This window comes from Strix uralensis, chromosome 9 (genome assembly GCF_047716275.1).
Source record: "Strix uralensis isolate ZFMK-TIS-50842 chromosome 9, bStrUra1, whole genome shotgun sequence".
Taxonomy (NCBI): Eukaryota; Metazoa; Chordata; class Aves; order Strigiformes; family Strigidae; genus Strix; species Strix uralensis.
In genome coordinates this window covers 25,771,159-25,789,931 of record NC_133980.1, presented here as the reverse complement: position 1 = coordinate 25,789,931, position 18,773 = coordinate 25,771,159, and the positions used below count along the sequence as shown (strand labels likewise).

General features: G+C 40.8%; 1 protein-coding gene across 1 annotated transcript in view; it reads right to left on the bottom strand.

The window, feature by feature from the left end:
* Positions 1 to 18,773, bottom strand: part of ARHGEF4 (Rho guanine nucleotide exchange factor 4) — a 222,502-nt gene that overhangs the window by 189,933 nt on the left and 13,796 nt on the right. The window contains exon 2 of the mRNA XM_074877800.1: positions 15,706 to 15,786. The gene's annotated coding sequence lies outside the window, so the exon portion shown is untranslated. The remainder of the gene's footprint in view (positions 1 to 15,705; positions 15,787 to 18,773) is intronic.

The following is an 18,773-nucleotide window of genomic DNA, read 5'->3' as shown; positions in this document are numbered from 1 at the left end:
CCCTTAAAGATTATCTGTGCTTCAGTAACATTCACCAACACAGAGATGCAACTTAACGCCCTGTAGTAAAGAATCTATCAACATGTAGTGGCCAGGACTGAGACTTAACAGGTAGTCTGCTCAACAGCGCACTTAGAATTAAAGACAACCACGGAGTGCAAGCAGGTTCTCAGAGATGGACACGCTGCATTACAGCAACTGTCAGGTACAGCCTGATACTGCATACTTTCATTTATTTTTTATATAACTATGGCTTATATTTGAACTATTCAAACCACCCGCTATTAAAATCTTTACACCAGGAAGAGGTGTTTTAGGGACGTGCTCCAGAGTAGCTTCTGGTGCTTGGTGTTGCTGGCCACAGGAGAGAAAAACAGAGAGCTGTGCAGCACAGCCAGTGCAGCAAGGTGGGATGAGGGACACAATTCCCCTCCGTGGTTGATGCCCCAGCACTCGCCCAAGACCAACACCAGCTCTAACATGAAACATATTCTTTGACTCACTCTGTGCAATGGGGGGGTCTCTGTGCCATCACCCCCCAGTAAGCACATCCCCCACTTGCCATACTGCAGTACTGCAAACTCCTCTATAGCTTCCAGCTGCCCTTCTTCTTGTTAGTCTATTTCAAATAGAAATATTACTGTTTTGGTAGTACATGTAAATAAGACTTTATGCATAAATCAAATACTTTAGAGCAGGAAGCCCTATTTTACCACCTATTTTTAATTCTTCTGCCATTGTGGGAACAGCATGAGTATACACAGTCATAAGGAAGGGCACACCTAACTTGTTAGAAACCACGCCAGTAATTTTTAAATTGCAACATAAGGTGCAAATGCAATATAGTCTGTGGTTTGATTTGCTAAATGACAATACTGCTTCAATAAAGTTTGATCCTGCCATCTCTTACAATTTCATGGATAAAAAGAGTTGTTTCCCTTAAATCTTAGTTCTAAAAGACATACATATGTCAATATTATATACATGCAGCAATCTTTTAAAGTAAATTTTTGCCCCACAATTTGGGAGGAAAACTGCAGATAAAAATTCTTAAAATTCTCAAAACAATTAAAAATGCAATGTTAGTTTTAAAAAAATCTCCTTGCAGGGAAATGGGCCTGTCTCAGGAGTTTTTGATGCTTTTATTTGTTAATTCTTAAGTTTAAATTATTGTGAAGGATTACTTTTCATGATTTATTCTGAAATCACTGTCATTCTTTTTAAACCCTGCTTATTCAAGAAATTGCAGGCAGATTTAGATTTTCTGCATGCCTCTCCTGGTATTGACTCAGTATGCTACGCTCACAAGGTTCAGCTGAAGCATTCCGTGCTCGAGCCCTGACATCAGCCTCTTCAAGCAAAAGGAAATGCCCACTAAGATAAGTCCAGCTCGGCGGTGCCTTGACACTTGTTTTTCACAAATGAAAAGAAAGCTTTATTCACATATGAATTAAGGGTTTTTTAATAAGAATCAACCTATGCATGTGAAAAGCCAAATTTTTACTGCCCAATTTTTATCAACAGGTATTTCTAATTTCTACATAACTGCCTGTGTTGCAAACAACATGCCAGAAGCAGGTCATTGCCACTGGCCAGGGAGGTTGCCCCAAGAACCTGACTGCCCTTTCAGTTGCTTATCTTTTCTGAAATTAAAGATCAACTGCCCGTCACTCACCCTATTCTTCCATGCTTTACTTGTTTGTGGACTGGAAATAAGGACATTCCTTTTCTGTAAATCAGCTGAGATCTTTCCTTCAGACTGGTACATTTCTTGGACTGGTTTGCTTCACCACATGGGATGTGCAAATCGCACAGTATTCCCTTAATCCTGCAGTTCCTTAAAGGCAACACTACTATTACTGGAACTCTGCTGGTCAAAACTTCAGAAGAATTGCAAGAAACTTTCTAGAAATTAGGCCTTTGTAAATATGCATCTTAACATATCATTATAGAGCTATGTAAGTCCTTTTACATTCCTGAAAAACACAGATCGTCTGAGGTGCTGGTGCCCAGGCGCTGGCAGTGGGGTCTCTGCGAGGTGAGGGCGAGGCTGCCCCATGCTGGACACAACCGGTTCTAGCTGGTTTCAGCAGCCCCAGGGCAGGTCATGGCTGGGCCAAAGGTGTGAGGGGTGAGGGACAAGGTGTGAGAACCAGCCCTGCGGCACCGGGGTCACAGCAGGAGGTGCTGCCAGCGCCTGGGCAGAGGCTCCCCCGCAGCCTCTGGGAGCCCATGCTGGAGCAGGTTTATCCTGTGAAGGAACTGCAGCCCATGGGAAGGACCCACACGGGAGCAGGGAGGAGGAGGGTGAGGAGGAAGGAACATCAGAGAGGGACTGTTACAGGCTGACTGCAACCCCCCATTCCCAGTCCCCTTCCACCAGTCAGGGGAGAGGGAGGTGGAGGAGTTGGGAATGAAGGAGTGAACTTCAGCCCTGGGGGGAAAAGAGGAGGGGTGGGGGGAAGGCATTTCAGCTTTTGTCTTTGTTTTTCACCATCCAACTCTATTTTAATTGGCAATAGATTAAATTAATTTTCCTAAAGTTGAGTCTGTTTTGCCCATGATGGTAACTGGTAAGTGTCTTTATCTCAACCCATGGGCTTTTTTGTCTTATTTTTTCCCAGATCTGTTGAGGAGGGGGAGTGGGAGAGCAGCTGGGTGGTCGTCTGGCAGCCCGCCAACATCAACCCACCACAGAGGTGCACTAGGACTACAAACGGAGCTAACAGCGTTAAAGAGAATCTGAAACCTGAATTAATTTGTATTATGGTACGTGCAAACATCTAAAACATCTCTCCCCTTTATCCTATGTCTAACGAAGAAGTCCCTGACAGTAACTTTGATTTGTAAATCTAGGAAAAGCTTTCTGATGCCCAAAATTTTGCATTTTCTAGAACATCATCCTACTGCCAATAGACAGGGTTTTTTCATAGCTAACCTTTCACAGTTTTTTCCCCCTCCCCTTAAAAGTAAACAATGGGTTCCCAGGAGTTCACTACTACCAAGTTAATTTTCAGAGTGAGGAGTTTATCACTTAACATAAACTTCGCTTGCAAAACTGTGGTGATAATTTTTTCAGTATATGATTCTAAGGTTCCATTTGGTCATTGAGGATTTATTCGCTTCGGTACAGGCATAGAGCTGTTAATCCTCAAGTGTCCAAGGCCAGCCACTGTTGACATTTTTCTTAATGATACACCATCTAAATCTACGTGCCTTTTCTGCTGTTTAAAGAACAGCAGCTGAAAACTGTCACTGACTCGTAGAACAAAATATCCATTTTGCCTTTTGCTACCAAAGTCAAAAATTACTGTTTAAACTGACACTGCCTGCAGCAGATCAGGCACTATGGGGTGCCTGAACCAAAAACATCTGTCTAAATTTAGTACAAAAACCTTGTAGAGCACTGAGACTAGGGTTCTCTAAAGGCAGACAAGTGGCACTGAAACTCCACTACTGTCCTAGTGGAAGGCTTTTCTTCCCATGATTTCAACTATTTGACTACATCATGTACTATTCACTTGGGTTAGTTTAACTTAGTTGGGTATTATGTAGATTGTATCATGCTGGCTTCCAAACCAACTAAATGTTAGAAAATATGTCTATGTCATTCCAGCTTTATGGCTGCAAAGGTCAAATACGAGAAGTCTTGTGTGCATAGTGCATAGCTTAAAGTGAGGATTGGGGACTGGACCTGCCTTCTTGCCTCTTCTGGGAGATTCTTCTGTAAGATTACTCCAAGGAACAGCAATTTTGCCCTATGTTATCCTCCCCTTGGAGTACAAAACCTAGAGATTTCATTATTTTCATGTCAGTAAAGACATAACCATCCCCTATTAAAAAAGGTATAGTGTATGACTCAGTGGAACCTTAATTTATATCCCCAGACTCTCATATTTTGAAACTAAAAGTTTCAACAATGAAGACTCTAAGCTCTCACCCTGATCTGGGCAGTAAAGGACATGCTGCTGGCAGCCATCACTAACTGCCTGAGCATGATGACTTAAGTGATCAAACAGGTATTCTAATTTCTGAATGATCCTGTCAGACACTTTCATCTCTGGTGTAATTGCTTATTTGCCCTTAGGCAGTTCATTTGATTACCATTATCATAAAAATATACTTCTTGATGCAGCCTAACATGTTGGTTCAAGTACTCTTCAAATCCTGAATTTTCCTCCTGTAATCAAATCATTTAAGTTTTCTGTCTTCATAGAAGGTAAGATATTCTGGGCTTATAATGGGAAACTGCACCTTTGGGAACTGAGATAATTATTTCTGTGCTATACCACAGCTTCAGCTCTCAGCTGGGTAAACATTTGTGCTGCTAAGCCAGAAATCTCCGTGCACTAACGCTGGCCACCATTGCCCAACAAAATCCCATTACTTCCAGACATCAGCAAACAGCAAATAAGTTAGAACTTCTCAGGCTATGCTTTACATGACAGGGCAGTTTAAGATCTGGTTTTAATTACCAGCTTCTAAAGAAAAATAATAAAGAAAATCTGAGCAGCAAAAGCCATGGATCAAACCCTGAGAGGAATTTGGTCAGTAATGGCACCAACATTGATTTCTGTCAAAGCATGTATGTGGAGTTGCTGGTGCTGCCACATGGAGAAGAAATGTCACTGCTGTCACCACGTGCTCAGTAACCTACTCAGAGGCAGATGAAGACATTTTTACTCCAGTTTGACACCTCCATTCAAGACTGAGCCCAGAGTGTGAGACACAGCTATGAATCTTGCAAGGTTAATTCAGAGCTGGTTAGAGCTCCAAAGTTCTCTTCTAAACTAGGGGCATACACAGAATTAGGTGCCTGGTAGTCTAGTTCAATAGGGAGCTCTTGCTATGGTTTAGAAAATATCTCATTCATGTTCCTTTAAAAATCCCCTGCAATAAAGAGCTAAAAAACAACTGGATAATAGTTGCCTCTGACCCTAATAAAGCCAGTGAAATGAATTCCAAACAGAATTTCTAGAAAGAATTTACTGGTCCAGAGAAAGTCCAGAGTTGGGGTACTGAGGTCCCAAACTACAATTCTGCCCTCCAATATGCTCCATACAACTCAAACAAATGGAAACTTAAATGCAGTGAAGAAGCAAGCTTCTGTAATTTTTTTTCCTGTGCCTGGAGAGAAGTCTTGCTGGTAGTAAGCTAGTTAGAAGCAGCAGGACTGGCTTCTCGACCTACTATTCTCCACGATCTCTGGGCCAGACGGGTGCTATCACAATGTCATGAAAATGACAGGGCATAATGAAGTAGAGTTCCGCTATTTTTATTCTTAAAGTTATTCAGAAACTCACGCCAACTGTCTCAAAGTTATAACCATTATCTCAGATTCAAGTCTGCCATTAAAACCTCCTCCACCTTGTTGGAAATATTACTGTGGTGCAAATAAGAATACAAGCCATCACTCTCAGTGTACCCTACACCGGACATAAAATCCATTTTCATGTCTTTGCATCAGCCCCAGATACACAGATAGTGCTGGCACCAACAGTAAGGTGAAATGCAGCGATACCAGAAGAAGTGTTAATGCTACAATGTCAAGCCATTAGGTGAATGGACCGTAAGAGACATAAACCAGCACTAGGTATTATCAATCTGATGGAAGGCTGAAAAGTAAACCAACCAATATCAAGGCTATTCAAAGATTACTTTCAGGTCAGAGTCCTTGTCCCACTTTGAGAGCCTGACTCTACTGGTACCAATCAAAGCAGGCCTCTGGGGAGGTCTGATAAGACAGGGAATAAGACAATACTCTTTAATTAATAGATTCTGGTTAAAACAAAGATACTATTTCAAGGGCTCGTGACATTCAGATTTCTAATCCAGAAAGTTTAATGTGTGTGGCAGAGGCAGAGCACTTTATGGAGAGATTTGTCTGTAGGAAAAGCTCTTTGGAAACCATTGCAGGAATACACCATGCACACAACAGAGAAATTCCCACAAACTGCTGTCTCCTTCTCTGATGAGATCCCACAGCTGATCACTGGGGAGCGAGAAAGTCTAGAGCTCTCTTCCCAAGCAGGTGGCATCATGAGGTTAGTTATTTGAGATGGGGCCTGTTCTTCAGTCAAGAACTACTTCAAAACTAAGAAAAAAACAAAGTACTTGTACTCTTGATACAATTATTCCTTTGATAAACATATAAATGCTGTTCTTGTTAATGAACATGTTTTCAATCAAGGTGTTTTTAGCAATAGTATGCTTTCACTTGTAGCACAATTAGATCACTCATGCATAGACAATAGCTACACAATACACAACAGATTCTATAGCCATAGACAAAGTAGGCCATTATTGTCATATATTGCTACACTTTACAGTGGGAAATATTAAATGCAGATCAAGTCTTTGAGCCTGTAAGCACACAGTCCAAAGTGTTGTGTATACAGGGATAACAAACAATATTCCTTTGTATCCCTTTCATACTGAATGATGTCCAACTTGCTTCCCTGCTTCCTGCTTTGCTGACCTGGCAACACTCCTTCTTCCAGGAAATCACGGCATATGCTTCCTATACTATCTTCAACATCCATTTGCTATGTCTGCCCTCTTGCATGTGTCTTTCCTGCAGTACTGTATTGTCTATATGATTTCTTGGGTTTCTGGTTTTCACTTCATGTTAGATTTAGCTCTTTTGAGTAGGTCATTCTTTCACAAATATCTTTAAAACCTGGTCTTGCAATCAGTTTGTTCTACAAGAGAGAGTTTGTTCTATTGACAGAGAATCCAAGGGATACATGTTCAAGTCCCCTGCTTCTAGTTTCCCCCTTCTACAGAACTAGCTGGATATCTAAGAACTGGGCATACCCCACCTCTTAGCTGCATACTTGTTAACTGGCAGTGGTACTTACACACCACCGGAAAACCCAGGTGTTGCTCTGCCTCTACCAAGAGCTCTTCTGGAAACTCCCTCAACACAAACAGTCCAATAAAGGCGAGGAAGTATCAGATTAAAATAAGAAAGTATGCATCTCTTTCCTAGCATGGCATGGCATTTGTCAATAGTTGAAGACACACAGTCACTAGCATTAATTCCTTCTGGCAACTTACCACCAGTTGTTATGCAAGCAATGGCCTGGTATTTGAGTCATACTACAGATGGCAAATAACAACACCTCCGTGAGCAGGTGTCAAAAGCCCCCAGATCACATTAATTTGAGTATTTTAGAATCCTGAACTCGTCAGGCAGGAGAACAGTCTCAAGCAACCCTCACTGGTTGATGTCACAGAACTGTAATGCACCCTGTTCAGTGCAAATGACTGAGACGGGAGAAAGGAAGATTACAACGGGAACAGAAGCTGCTGCAGGCTTGAACTGCAATGTGCAGCAAGAAGGGAGGATGGAGTTCATAGACTACCTGCCTAGCTTGGTCCTGTAGCCATCGTTTCCTCAGTTCTCTATTCAAGATCGAATTAATGAATTTGTGAAACAATAATAAAGCTCTGTTAGTAGATTAAGCTGAACAATTGCAGTTACAGCTGCAGAACTGATACTGCACTAGACCACCTGTTGGGATCTCTGGCTCAGGCACCAAAACCTCATGCTGTTTCTCTTTGAACTGTTCCAAGTCACTGTCATATATTTAATATGTGTTCCAAGCATTAACTGTGTGTGTATTTACTCTGCAGCTAGTATCTCTTAAATTATTACCGAAGAATTCAACCTTAGCTACTGATCAGTACCACAAGACTTGCAATGTATTTCTTAATGGAGGACAGAACTGGTATTGGAGGTGCATCTCAACTGCTGATTTTCAGTTTGCTGTGCCCTAAAGCATTTGTGCATCCATGAGTGATATGGTTGGAGACTGCAGAAGTCCATGTTGCCCTCTGAGTATTAACAAGCAATGCATGTATGGAACTGAAAGAGACTAACCACAACCATATAAGTGCTGCTAATCTTTCATCCCATCAGGAATTTTACTCTTCCTCTATTTCCTCTCTGGGACATGTTCACATTAGATGAATCTTAGAAAACTGAGCAGATCTCTTAAAAAGATACCAAATCAAATACTCAGGCCTCTACTCAGCCTGGCCTGCTTTATATGCCAGTAGAGTTGCACTATTTATGAGGCTATACTGATGCTGCAATAATAATAAAGATAAGACTACATGCACTTCAGCACAACCTGTACAAGTCCACTGGGAAACTCAGGATGACAGCAGGCAGCTGTACTTTCATGGCTATTATTTATTCCAGGTGGGATAAATCTACCAGATGTTGCAGTTGAAATGCATACAGGCCCTTTGAATGATCTCTGCAAAAGGCACAGCTTGGGGATGTTGAGCTGGTTCTACACAGCTCTAGTTTTCAAGGTGGCTAAGAAAAGCTGGAGCATGTACAAATCAAAACAAGCTGCGAGTTGTTGCTGTATGACAGCTAGCCCTATGGAAGGAACAGACACACATATAGTTGTCAACTTCTGCTCAGGTGCAAAGACCATTAGCCAGTGCCCCGTACTTTGAGAAGCAAAATACAGTTTTGTTCTAGTTACCTTCCTAATTTTAGCTTCTGGCCTTTCTCCACTGTGGAAAACTGTAAGGAACAGAAATGTTTTCCAAGTAAATCAAAGTTCTTCACATAATCCCAGTTCAAATGGCTAGGACTTTAAGAACTAATGTAAGTAGGTCCTGCAAAGTCTTGTGATACTTCACAGTTCTCTGTACCTTAGAAGGTTCAGCATGTGCTGCTTTCCAGAGTCACGGGTAGCCATTCTCTCTTCATGCAGGTCATGCTCTCTGATGACAGGCAAGGCTTTATCAAGGAGTCCCAGTGAGATCAGCAAAGGCCTGCTTCCTGTCTGCTGCTAGACCCAAGAATTAATATGGCAAGGTCTGTGCTGATCATGTGATGATTCCAGGTACATTATGAACTACAAGCTAATGGAAGCATCTTTGCATGTTTATGGATAGCACTTGGACAAAGCAGAGTCACCTGAAACAGATACATCCATTCCTGCTCAGATTTCAGAACAGCATGTTCATCACAGTGCAAAAACTATCACACAATCCTAAACTGCTAAGCTGCACAGAGTATGCAGTTGCCCTGGAACATCTGTCATACAATGGCTCTATATACTCAGCTTTTGCAGTGTAGGAATTTTGTTAGTTTTGTCTTCTTTTATTGTCACTTGCATTTTACTCAGATCATAAGGCCTTGTCATTGTATTCTTAATTCTGTCTGATGAAGCCCAACAGATGTTTGCACTTGTTGAATGCCAAGCACAAAGCAATAGACAAAATGACATTCCTGACCTGCAGCTGGCACTCACTGCCTTTCCAGTTATTTGCGTTGTTGAGGTCTATGTAGATTATTTTCAGTTTGCTAAGATATTGTGAAGTTTGGGTGAACAGGAACAGTTGGGGCAATCATAAGAACTCATGTACTATGTCTCTTCACAGTAAGATCTTTTTAGATTCATGCATCTGAGATATTTCAGATAGTAATTTTTCACATACACCATGGGCAAAGTGACATCCCAGTCACTGGCCAAATACCCAGGCTTGTCACACTAACTTTAAGCGAAGGATAAAATCTTGCCCAAGGCAGCTGCAATTGCCAGAAAACAGCATGTTTACTAATGGATGTATACAGCTACAAACTCGGCTGCTTAAAATTTTAACCTCCCCCCCAGAACTTGAAAGCTTCTAAAGCTTTCGTCACCACTTGAATGGAGGCAATTATTACACCTAGAGGGCCAGAAACATTAATTCTTTCTCCCAGATACTACGGGGCTGCAATATTTGCTCACTCTTTAATGGCAAGGCAGAGTAAGATACGGTTTATGTTCACTGTTATGTTCTGCTATCCTGTCCAGAAGAGCCCAAACGGCAGGATGTTCCAACAAACAATGACAGAGAATTGAAAAGGGATACTATAACCAGGTAACTACCATTTCTGTTCTTTGAGGTAAGCAGTTCTAAAATAATGGTGGATTTCAGCATAGCAGGGGAGAAAAAACAACACAGGAACTTACTAAGTTTGCCAACTGATTATTCTCACTGAGATGCACATACCACAGAAGTCCAACTTCTCCAAGAACAGAGTCCTTGTATTTGAAAAGCTCAGGTGTAATGCAGGGAAAAGGTTTGGAACAATACAAACTAAAAAGCTAGTTTCATTTTCGAACCTACAAACACCTTCATTTTTTGGCTTCCCAAAAGAGCTCCAATAATTACATTGTAATTCTGAGACCTTATAGCAACTTTCCATGACAATAAATGGATTATCTGAGAAAAGCTGACAGTGAGATAAGAGTAAAATAGTTATAATATTTCCAGAGAGAAAAACTGGATCTGGATGATCTAAGCAGTGCAGAAAGTCAGAGATGTAGAGCATTATACACTTGAATGAACTCACATTCACCAGGCTGTTTTGTCTGCACAGCCCAAAGAACCCAGACACCAATGCCAGTAAAAAAATGGGTGATGAGAGTCTCTGGCTAAACACCCTAAACAGCAGCATTTTGTTAGAAAAACAGCTGAAGATCTGGCAAATCTATGTTCTAAAATGGGCCAAGTGTAGAAGATTCATTGCATTTTATTTTTGCCAAACACTGCTATTGAATGTTTTAGATCTCTTCGAGAGTTCAAGGCATAAGGAAAAGAAATTCAACCATATTATCCCATGACAAATAGTTTTAAAATATTTTTACAGTAATGGGCCAAATTTTACACAGTGTGTGCATAAGACAATGTGAATATTTTGACTTGCCTTTGCCTGTGCACTAACACAAAGCTATGTACTTGCAAGTTCAAGCTTGCACACACCCATCTGTAAGTACTAAGCCTGCTTTGATCATTACTTCTGCTTCCGTCCACTGCACCAGGCCTATCTTGCAGAAGTAACCTGCAAAAATCTCTTTCCAATCAGCAGTAAAAACAGGGAAGATGGAGATAAGGGAGAATGCTGCCCCAAAAGGTGCAGTTCAGGCAAGAAATGGAAATGTTTCAAACTGGGAAGATGTCACTGCATCCCAATCTTTATGTGTTTGTGTATGCCTGGCATTAGTAATTGGACTGAAAGCCAGCTTGATTGTCTATGATTTAGCAGTAAATCAAGGCAGGACACGAAGCTTTCTTCTGAGTCATTAAGGGTTGGCTACTAGTTTAATAGCCTGCCAGATGCTCCCTTTGGCTTGCCACAAAACCAGTTCTTTCCTACGAATTATGATACATACCAAAAAAGGTTCCAAGAAAACACTCATGTGCTTGTAGAAGATACCAAATCAGAAGAGCTGGTTTTCTCAGACTGTCAGCTGTATACCAAACCATGCCGGAAACAGCACTCTACTGACTTACAGGGTATGCCATTCCTTAAGCCCTTTCAGTCCTTGCTGCTTAATCACTGGGCTTCAAATCACATGTACTAAAGCTCAGGTGAGTCACCAACATCAAGAAAAACAAGATTAAGCCTGTCATATCGCATCTGCTCCATGCACACAAAACCCGTTGCACAGCTCCAGGACAGTGAAAGCCATAGAGTGTCATGGAAAGAAGCCAACTTCCTTTTTGCCATATTCTCCATTTGCCATATTTCCTTCAGTGCAAATTAATGTTAACAGTATTTTCTTGCTTTTTTCTCACCTTAGCTATGTGCTGGTTTCTAGGAAAATCTCACCCCAACAATCTTTTCTACAAATAGATGTTTGCTTTAGTTTACACTTCCCAGAAGAGTGTTGATACATCAGGCACATAGCATGCTGCTTCATGTCTTGACAACACTATGCCAGCTATTAAAATAGTAATACTTAAAACTCTTCTACCAACCATTGTGCTGAACTACTGTATGGTAGAAAATGAAGGCTTTCATATATTTGACCTAAATCATTCAAGTTGAAGTGAAATCTAGATACTTCCATTTCAAACTGGGAAAAGTGATTCTAATTTGCAAATTGACCAAGGTCATACATCCACCTAGAAAAATATCTGCGTCCTTTAACTGTCTCATTAAATTAAATACCATCCAAACATCTAATGCCAGGACACCTTCCTCAAGTAAACAAATTCATTTTAGTTGTGGACAACTCTTCCCTTGCTCTAAATCTGCTATTTTGTTTGAAATCTTCAAGCAACTACATCTCCACTTAGGTGATACCTCCAACTCAGTCTACCTATTTTCTAATGAAGGCAACATCAGAGGAGCAGTAAAGCTATCTGTATTACACATTTCTATGCCCCAATCATTTTTATGTCAGCAGCCACAGTACAGCTTCTTATAAGGTTTTTTATTCTCCTACCAGTAGTTCAAACCACACATGAGACTGATTTGCTTCCATTTTAACTCCATGCAAGCCTTACCTTAAGTAATAGCACTTGTGCTTCTACTTTCAGGGATCCCAGGTTTTGTAGGTAATATCTACTTGAACAATGGCTAGGAAAATGAGGATTGAAAAACAATCTCATTTCCTCCACAACCTTTTCTATATCGCATAAACGTGTGTGGCAGATCTCATCTTTGAGGTATTGCTGAAGCCCATGCCTTCCATTTCATGCAAATCAGTGAAAGGAATATGAGGATATCAGATATGGTTTCAGTAAACATAAGTTTTCATATAAGGTTCCATCCACTGACAATCAGCATTACCCCAGGAAAATTTGGTTTAGGGAGCCCTAAATATAAATGAAAGCATAGTTTCCATATGAATCCTAACTTTGGTAAACTATAAATATCCATGGTGGGTTTGAATTAATACCTAATTTATTTTTGGGAGGAGAGTAATCTGTAGCGACTGTAAGTATCAGCCAAAATTTTCACACAGGACTACTAAAGACAGGCTCTTAAATCTATACTAAGCAGCTGATTATCTCAACTGTCATTTCACAGTTTGCTTTTAGGACCCCTATTTTCAAACAGGGGTCAGGGCTCATAAAATGTTTAGGGTTTTAAATATGATGTGCAGCTCTCACCAGAACAGTCTCCTACTCTGTTCTTGAGATGTCAGAAATATCAAATAGTCCTTCTGAGCTCAAGGGATTCTCAATGCTCTTTGCAAGATCTGAACTTGCTTAAAAGTCAGCACCCTCCAGATCAGGTAAAGGAAGTGAGCTGTTCAGCTTCTGAAAGACTGAGGTCCTCATCTCCCAAACACTTGCTATTTCCAACAGGAAAGGATAATCAGCTCTCATGTTAAAAGCAAACAAAAATGACTTCATTATGTGAAAAAACCCCACACTTTTATTACTGTTTATAAATAGGCAACTCACTTTCAGCTAGAAGCCTTCTATAACTGGTTTCAGATACACACAAGCTTGTTTTACTAGTTAATTTCCCAGGGAGCAAGCAGAAAGATTTAATATCGAGGGTGTTTGAAGAATGGTATTCTCTCAGACAGGAACTCTATGAAACCAGTTTTACCATTCTGTCTTTTCAAAGGTAAGTATGTACAGGGTGTTGTCTGATGTTCTTGTTAGAAGAACACAGGGAAGGGGATACATTTATGCATCTGCAGCACGAAATTCCAGAGTTTGGCAGAATATTTCACGTGTATTAAACTGACAGAGAAAATTGCATGCTGTTCAAATTTCAATTAAATGAAGAGACTGCATATTAATCACTTAAAATTGGTGCTCGCTAGAAAAGGACATAAGCTCGCAAACAGGCCACTGACAGCATTGGCTAGGGAGCTTTCCTCTTAACCTTACCTGGAATGAAGTGAATAGGTTTATTTTTCAGTTTTAGTTCTGTTATAAATTGGGCTTCTTCTCAACTTAAGCTTCCCCCCAGGACTCCCACACAGAACCACACACAAGTACAGATACAGTCCTTTGACTTGCTTCTCCCTAAACAGAGCCATTTGCTTTATATGATGAGTCAGTTTTAGCTACAGAGGAAGCATTTGCAACAAGTGATGTGTGAACTGCTCCATGGGCAGGCTTGGGAAGGAAGGGAACCTGGCAGAAAGGAGCTTCACTGGCCAGGTGCTTTTATGGTCCCACTTGCATTGCAACATTCATTGCCATTTTGTTTGCTGGAAAGTTAATTTATTTCCAATTAGAAGAACAATACATGAGATATTCTTGTAAGTCTCTTTCATAGCTAGGAAGCTTCGCTCCAGTTTATATGCCACACTTTTGGCAGCGTATAGACAAAAGCCAGATTACAGGAAGCAGAAAAGATACACATATGGAAACTGAGGTACTTTATAACTTTGGGAAGAATGGAGATGTAATAAATAAGAAACAGAGAAGAAGCAAAATGGGAGACGCTAGACTAAGCTTTTAAGTAGAGCAATTATGTGAAAAGACAGAGCAGAGACAAGCCATATCGTAGCTGTTGCACCTCCTTTCCACCTCCACAGTCCTAATAACTTAAGAGCAATGTTCTCATTTGATCTTTCTTATTTCAACTGGTCCTTTATTATACCATGTACAGCAGAACAGTTTCAATGGGAAGGCACAAGAACATTCTTACTGCAAAACAGTTCAACACACGGTTAAGCTATGAGGGGCAAGAATACTCTTCCAAAGAGTGAGAAACATGGGATTTAACCCTTGCATAGAGTTCTGACTGAGTGTTCTAACTACTGAACTATTGTACAGAAAGTGAAACCACCATCACCTAATGGGTCTTTCACTGTATGCAAAGCCCAAACCCATAAAAATATTGACCAGGTAAAGCACCTCAGGTAAGATGAATAGAAGAATGTCTAGTTTACAAATTCCACTATATACTGAAGAACTGGGGAACTTACTGAGCAACCCCAGCTGCACAGTAATTGAGCAGAAGTTCTGAGGATTTATATCTTGTACTTGGGTATTTATTCCTACCTAAGACTTCTCTGGATATAGTATTTGACTTCTACACTCCTAATTTCTCAACTTTTCTCCAAGGATAATTGTGCCTCCCTGAATTGCTATAATGGAACAGCAAACACAAAGAATGCAAGGCACTCACATTCTGTAGCAGTGGAGGCACACAAATTGTATAGAAAGGTGTGAGGGCTATGTGAGCATTATTAACCTTCATAAAACAGGTCTACATAATACCAGGAAATCTAATGAAATGAAGTAGTAAAACTAGCATCAAACAGGGCTCCAGGTACAAGGTCTGAGACATTGACTTATCCAATATCAGCTGTGTTCAATATGAAAAAAGGATTCCATTCTGGAAACTCATAGTTTGACAGAATCAAACAATAGCTCATAATCGTGAAAAAAAATTTGCACTTGTTGTTTTGAGCTTTTGAGCTGTTGTTATTGTACATATGTGGGACACAATCCTAGGAAGGGCCGAACAACCTTAGGTTGCATTGTCTTCAGATGAATCATTAAATTACATTCTGTTATACCATATATGATACTTAGTATACTGTCATATAATTAAAAATCTATCGTAATTCAATATCATAATACATAAGAGGAATGAGTGAACTTACAGTTGTATACTTGGTATTGTCAGACCCTGGTAGAATGATTATGCTATAAAATTAGCTTTCCATTAAAGGATGTTCCTGAAATGTCTTTAAAGACAGCTGTAAGGACTACAAGCTGGCACCTGCTATGGCCCATGTTGAAACAGATTTCTTCTGCACATTTTCTTGTGATGCTCAAATATTCCCACTTAAAGAAGCCAGAATTTGTTTTAAACTGGTAGAACACAGATGATTAGCTCCAGTCCCTGCAGTTACAAAGAGCCCTTCTGACTAGACCATGAATGAAAGCATATTCCCAACTCAAAGAGAAGTGACTCTGCACCTGGATGTGAAGCTGCCTCTTCTCAGAATCACTCTCTTCTGTTTCTCCAGCAGTCCTTCTTACAGCACTTCCTTGGCACTCCTGTGCAGATATAGAAAGGAAGAAAAATTAAATCAATTTGACCTTTACGGAACAAGGAGTCATCAGTACTATTGCTTTCAGTTTGCCTGCCCATGGGAAATAAAAAAAAAACTTTCTTGAGTTAAGTGAAAACTATGCATATAAAATAGGGTTAAAGGAACATCACTCTGGTTGCAAAATCAAGCTCTCAAACATTAAGAATCATCAGAATTAAGATTATGTGTGTGACACTAAAGCAGTTCCCTTATGTATTCGAGTACAGCCTTTAATTATATAACATAAAGGGTTTTTCACAAGTTCCATGCTTCACTCAACACAGGAATGGACAATACTCACGTAATACTTGGCTTTGTCATCATTGTTCAGGGTACAAAGAAGAGAGAAGAAGCAACCATGTTAGGCACCAAAATGTCTCTATAGCCTTGCGTGCTACGGAGACCCAAGGGCATGCTGGTGAGGAAGAAGAGCACAGCCTGGGCTCCCTTGCCAGCAGCCAACCACTGCATAAGCTGTGGCTTCATTTGGCTACCTCCATGGATTTCCAGGAGGAGAGAAATTTCTGCTGTTTATAGCTCTGGCAACTCACAGAAACTCACTTCCTCACTAGTGCAGGCACTCTTCTGCATGCCTTAGAGGTTAACTAGTTGTTCTCTTATCTTCTTATCCCTCCACTCTTTCCACATCCCATCTGTCCTCAACCCGTAGTCCTCTGGAGATAATGTTACTGCCCACTGTCTCCCATGTTTGTCCTGAGCATCAGACACCAGCCACACAAACCAAGAGGGGTCAGGGGTATGTAAATGTGAAGTTCCCAGACAAAACCTGACAAGAAGGCAACAAGTGACAGAATGCCTTCAGCTCTGAGAGTACATACCCCCTCTCAGTTCAATGCAAAGTCTTAATTAACTTTGAAAATAATGACAAACATTCAGGTTTAACATGAGTGACATCTCTGGAGGGAGAGGAACTGGTCATAGGTAAGGTTTTGCTATCTTTGTGGAAGATGAATACAGTGGGTGGAGTTTCTTTATCATCTGGCCAAGGAAGAAAGTCTCAGTGTCTGGTCTATCATGGAGAATTACTTCTGTGAGCATCTGAGGAGGGTGAAGGTCATGCATTAGTGTTTCCATCGTCCAGGCTTGCACTGTGGAGATGTCTCACTTGGTTTGTTTATGCAATATGATTGTTTACAACTAAAACATGAAAACCTTAAAATAATATTTCAATTGCAAGCATCATCAAGCTCCAACTTCTCTGAAGTCCCATTTATTTCCAAAGGAAGTATTGCTGTTAGTGCAGTAGAGACCTCACTGACTTCAACTGAATTCAGCCTCAACATGAGATAGAGGAGCAAATCTCTCTTCTCAGAGAAAGTAACAGTATACATAAAAGGGAAAGTAAGTGAAAGAAACTGTGAAAGAGAGAAGATGAAAAGCAAAAAACACAATTAGACTGAGCTTAGTCATTATGGTGTGGTCAGAGCTGCTACTTGTCTCTATTTGAAAAACACTGGATCTCTTGTCTCAGACTTCAGTGATTATCTGAAACTTGTAACAGTAAAAGCACACATCACAACCACAGGGAGTGTGGGATATGCTAGCACAGACGGATCCCAAGTCTGGTAGCTGATTTTCTATTGCACTCTTCTTTTATCACAAGGAAAGGCAAAATAAGTACTTAGCACAAGTAGTTTTTCTTCATTCCCTATATTCTTCATGTACAACTACACCAGGAAGCAGCTGCTACTTATTTTTACTTGTGATCCTACAATAGTTTTTCACCATAGACTTTTTTCATCTAGATGCCAGAGTGGCTCCATACCATCCATAAAGGGAGGAGATGCAGTGCTGAGCTCTCTGTAAATAGCTGCTGACTTCCTCTGCTCTTCCCACCTTAGACTGCAGAAAGCATGCCAGATCTGCAATGAATGGAGCTCAGGGATAAACTGATTGAAAACACATCTTTCTGACACATTATTGGATTTTTAAAGCTTAGTCTTTTGCTAATTCAGGAACACAAATAACTAATTGTACCATGTCTAGCTCAGATTACGTCTGAGGATGGATCTTGCAGGCAATTGGGAAAGAACACTGCCTTTGCTTTTATTGTGGGAAGCATTCCCTAAGTGTAATGCCATTGGAGATGGCTGAAGGGGATTGCATCTGTTTAGGGTGGAAATTACAATCATAATAATTAGCATCAAATTAGCTGCTGTCTCATCTTGAGCCAGGCAAGCCTATCATATTCCTTTTACCAGCTGCCCTCTGGTGGAAGAAGATTCTGCAGAACAACCCCAGGCAGAAAAACCCTGATGCTGTGCACAGACCAGGTGAGGGCCACAGGTGGCTTCCACATTTCTGCTCCATTTCACTGGAAAGTGGTTATGGATGGGCCACTTGTGAGTTAAATCAGGGGGGGGACCAAATTAGGAGGGACAAACCCTGAGCAGATGCCCCCTGACCAAGGGCAGGAGAGCTTTGCTAGGCTGAGTTAGAGTGGTCAACACCCCTTTAGTGTAACACCTCTCTTCATGTGGTCACCTTGTTTCTGACAAGTGGGTAGACAGCATTTGCTGTATTTATGTCCAAGACTTCTAAAACTTTGACTAGAATCCTGTTTGCAAAGCTTTAAAGAAGGTCTCCATGTTAATTAGAAATGGGCTCTCTAGTTGCAATTATTATAGTATAATGATTATCATAATAATTAAATTGAATTCTTCTTACTGCCTTCTCTCTGAGTTTGACTACATGATGGTGCTATTTCATCTTCAGAGAGACCAATGAAATCTTTAATTGGGCAGCTCCATGCTTGGTGCTGCAAGCTCGAGTCACTGACCAGCCCATCCCCATCCTCTCTGCAAAGGTAATGGTTGTGGGGTCATGTCTCAGGAAGACTGCAGAAGCTCGATCCAACACAGAGGAAGTGACAAAAACCAGGATGGGAACCCTGCCAGGGGCATGCCAGGTCTGCAGGCAAGAGGCACAGCC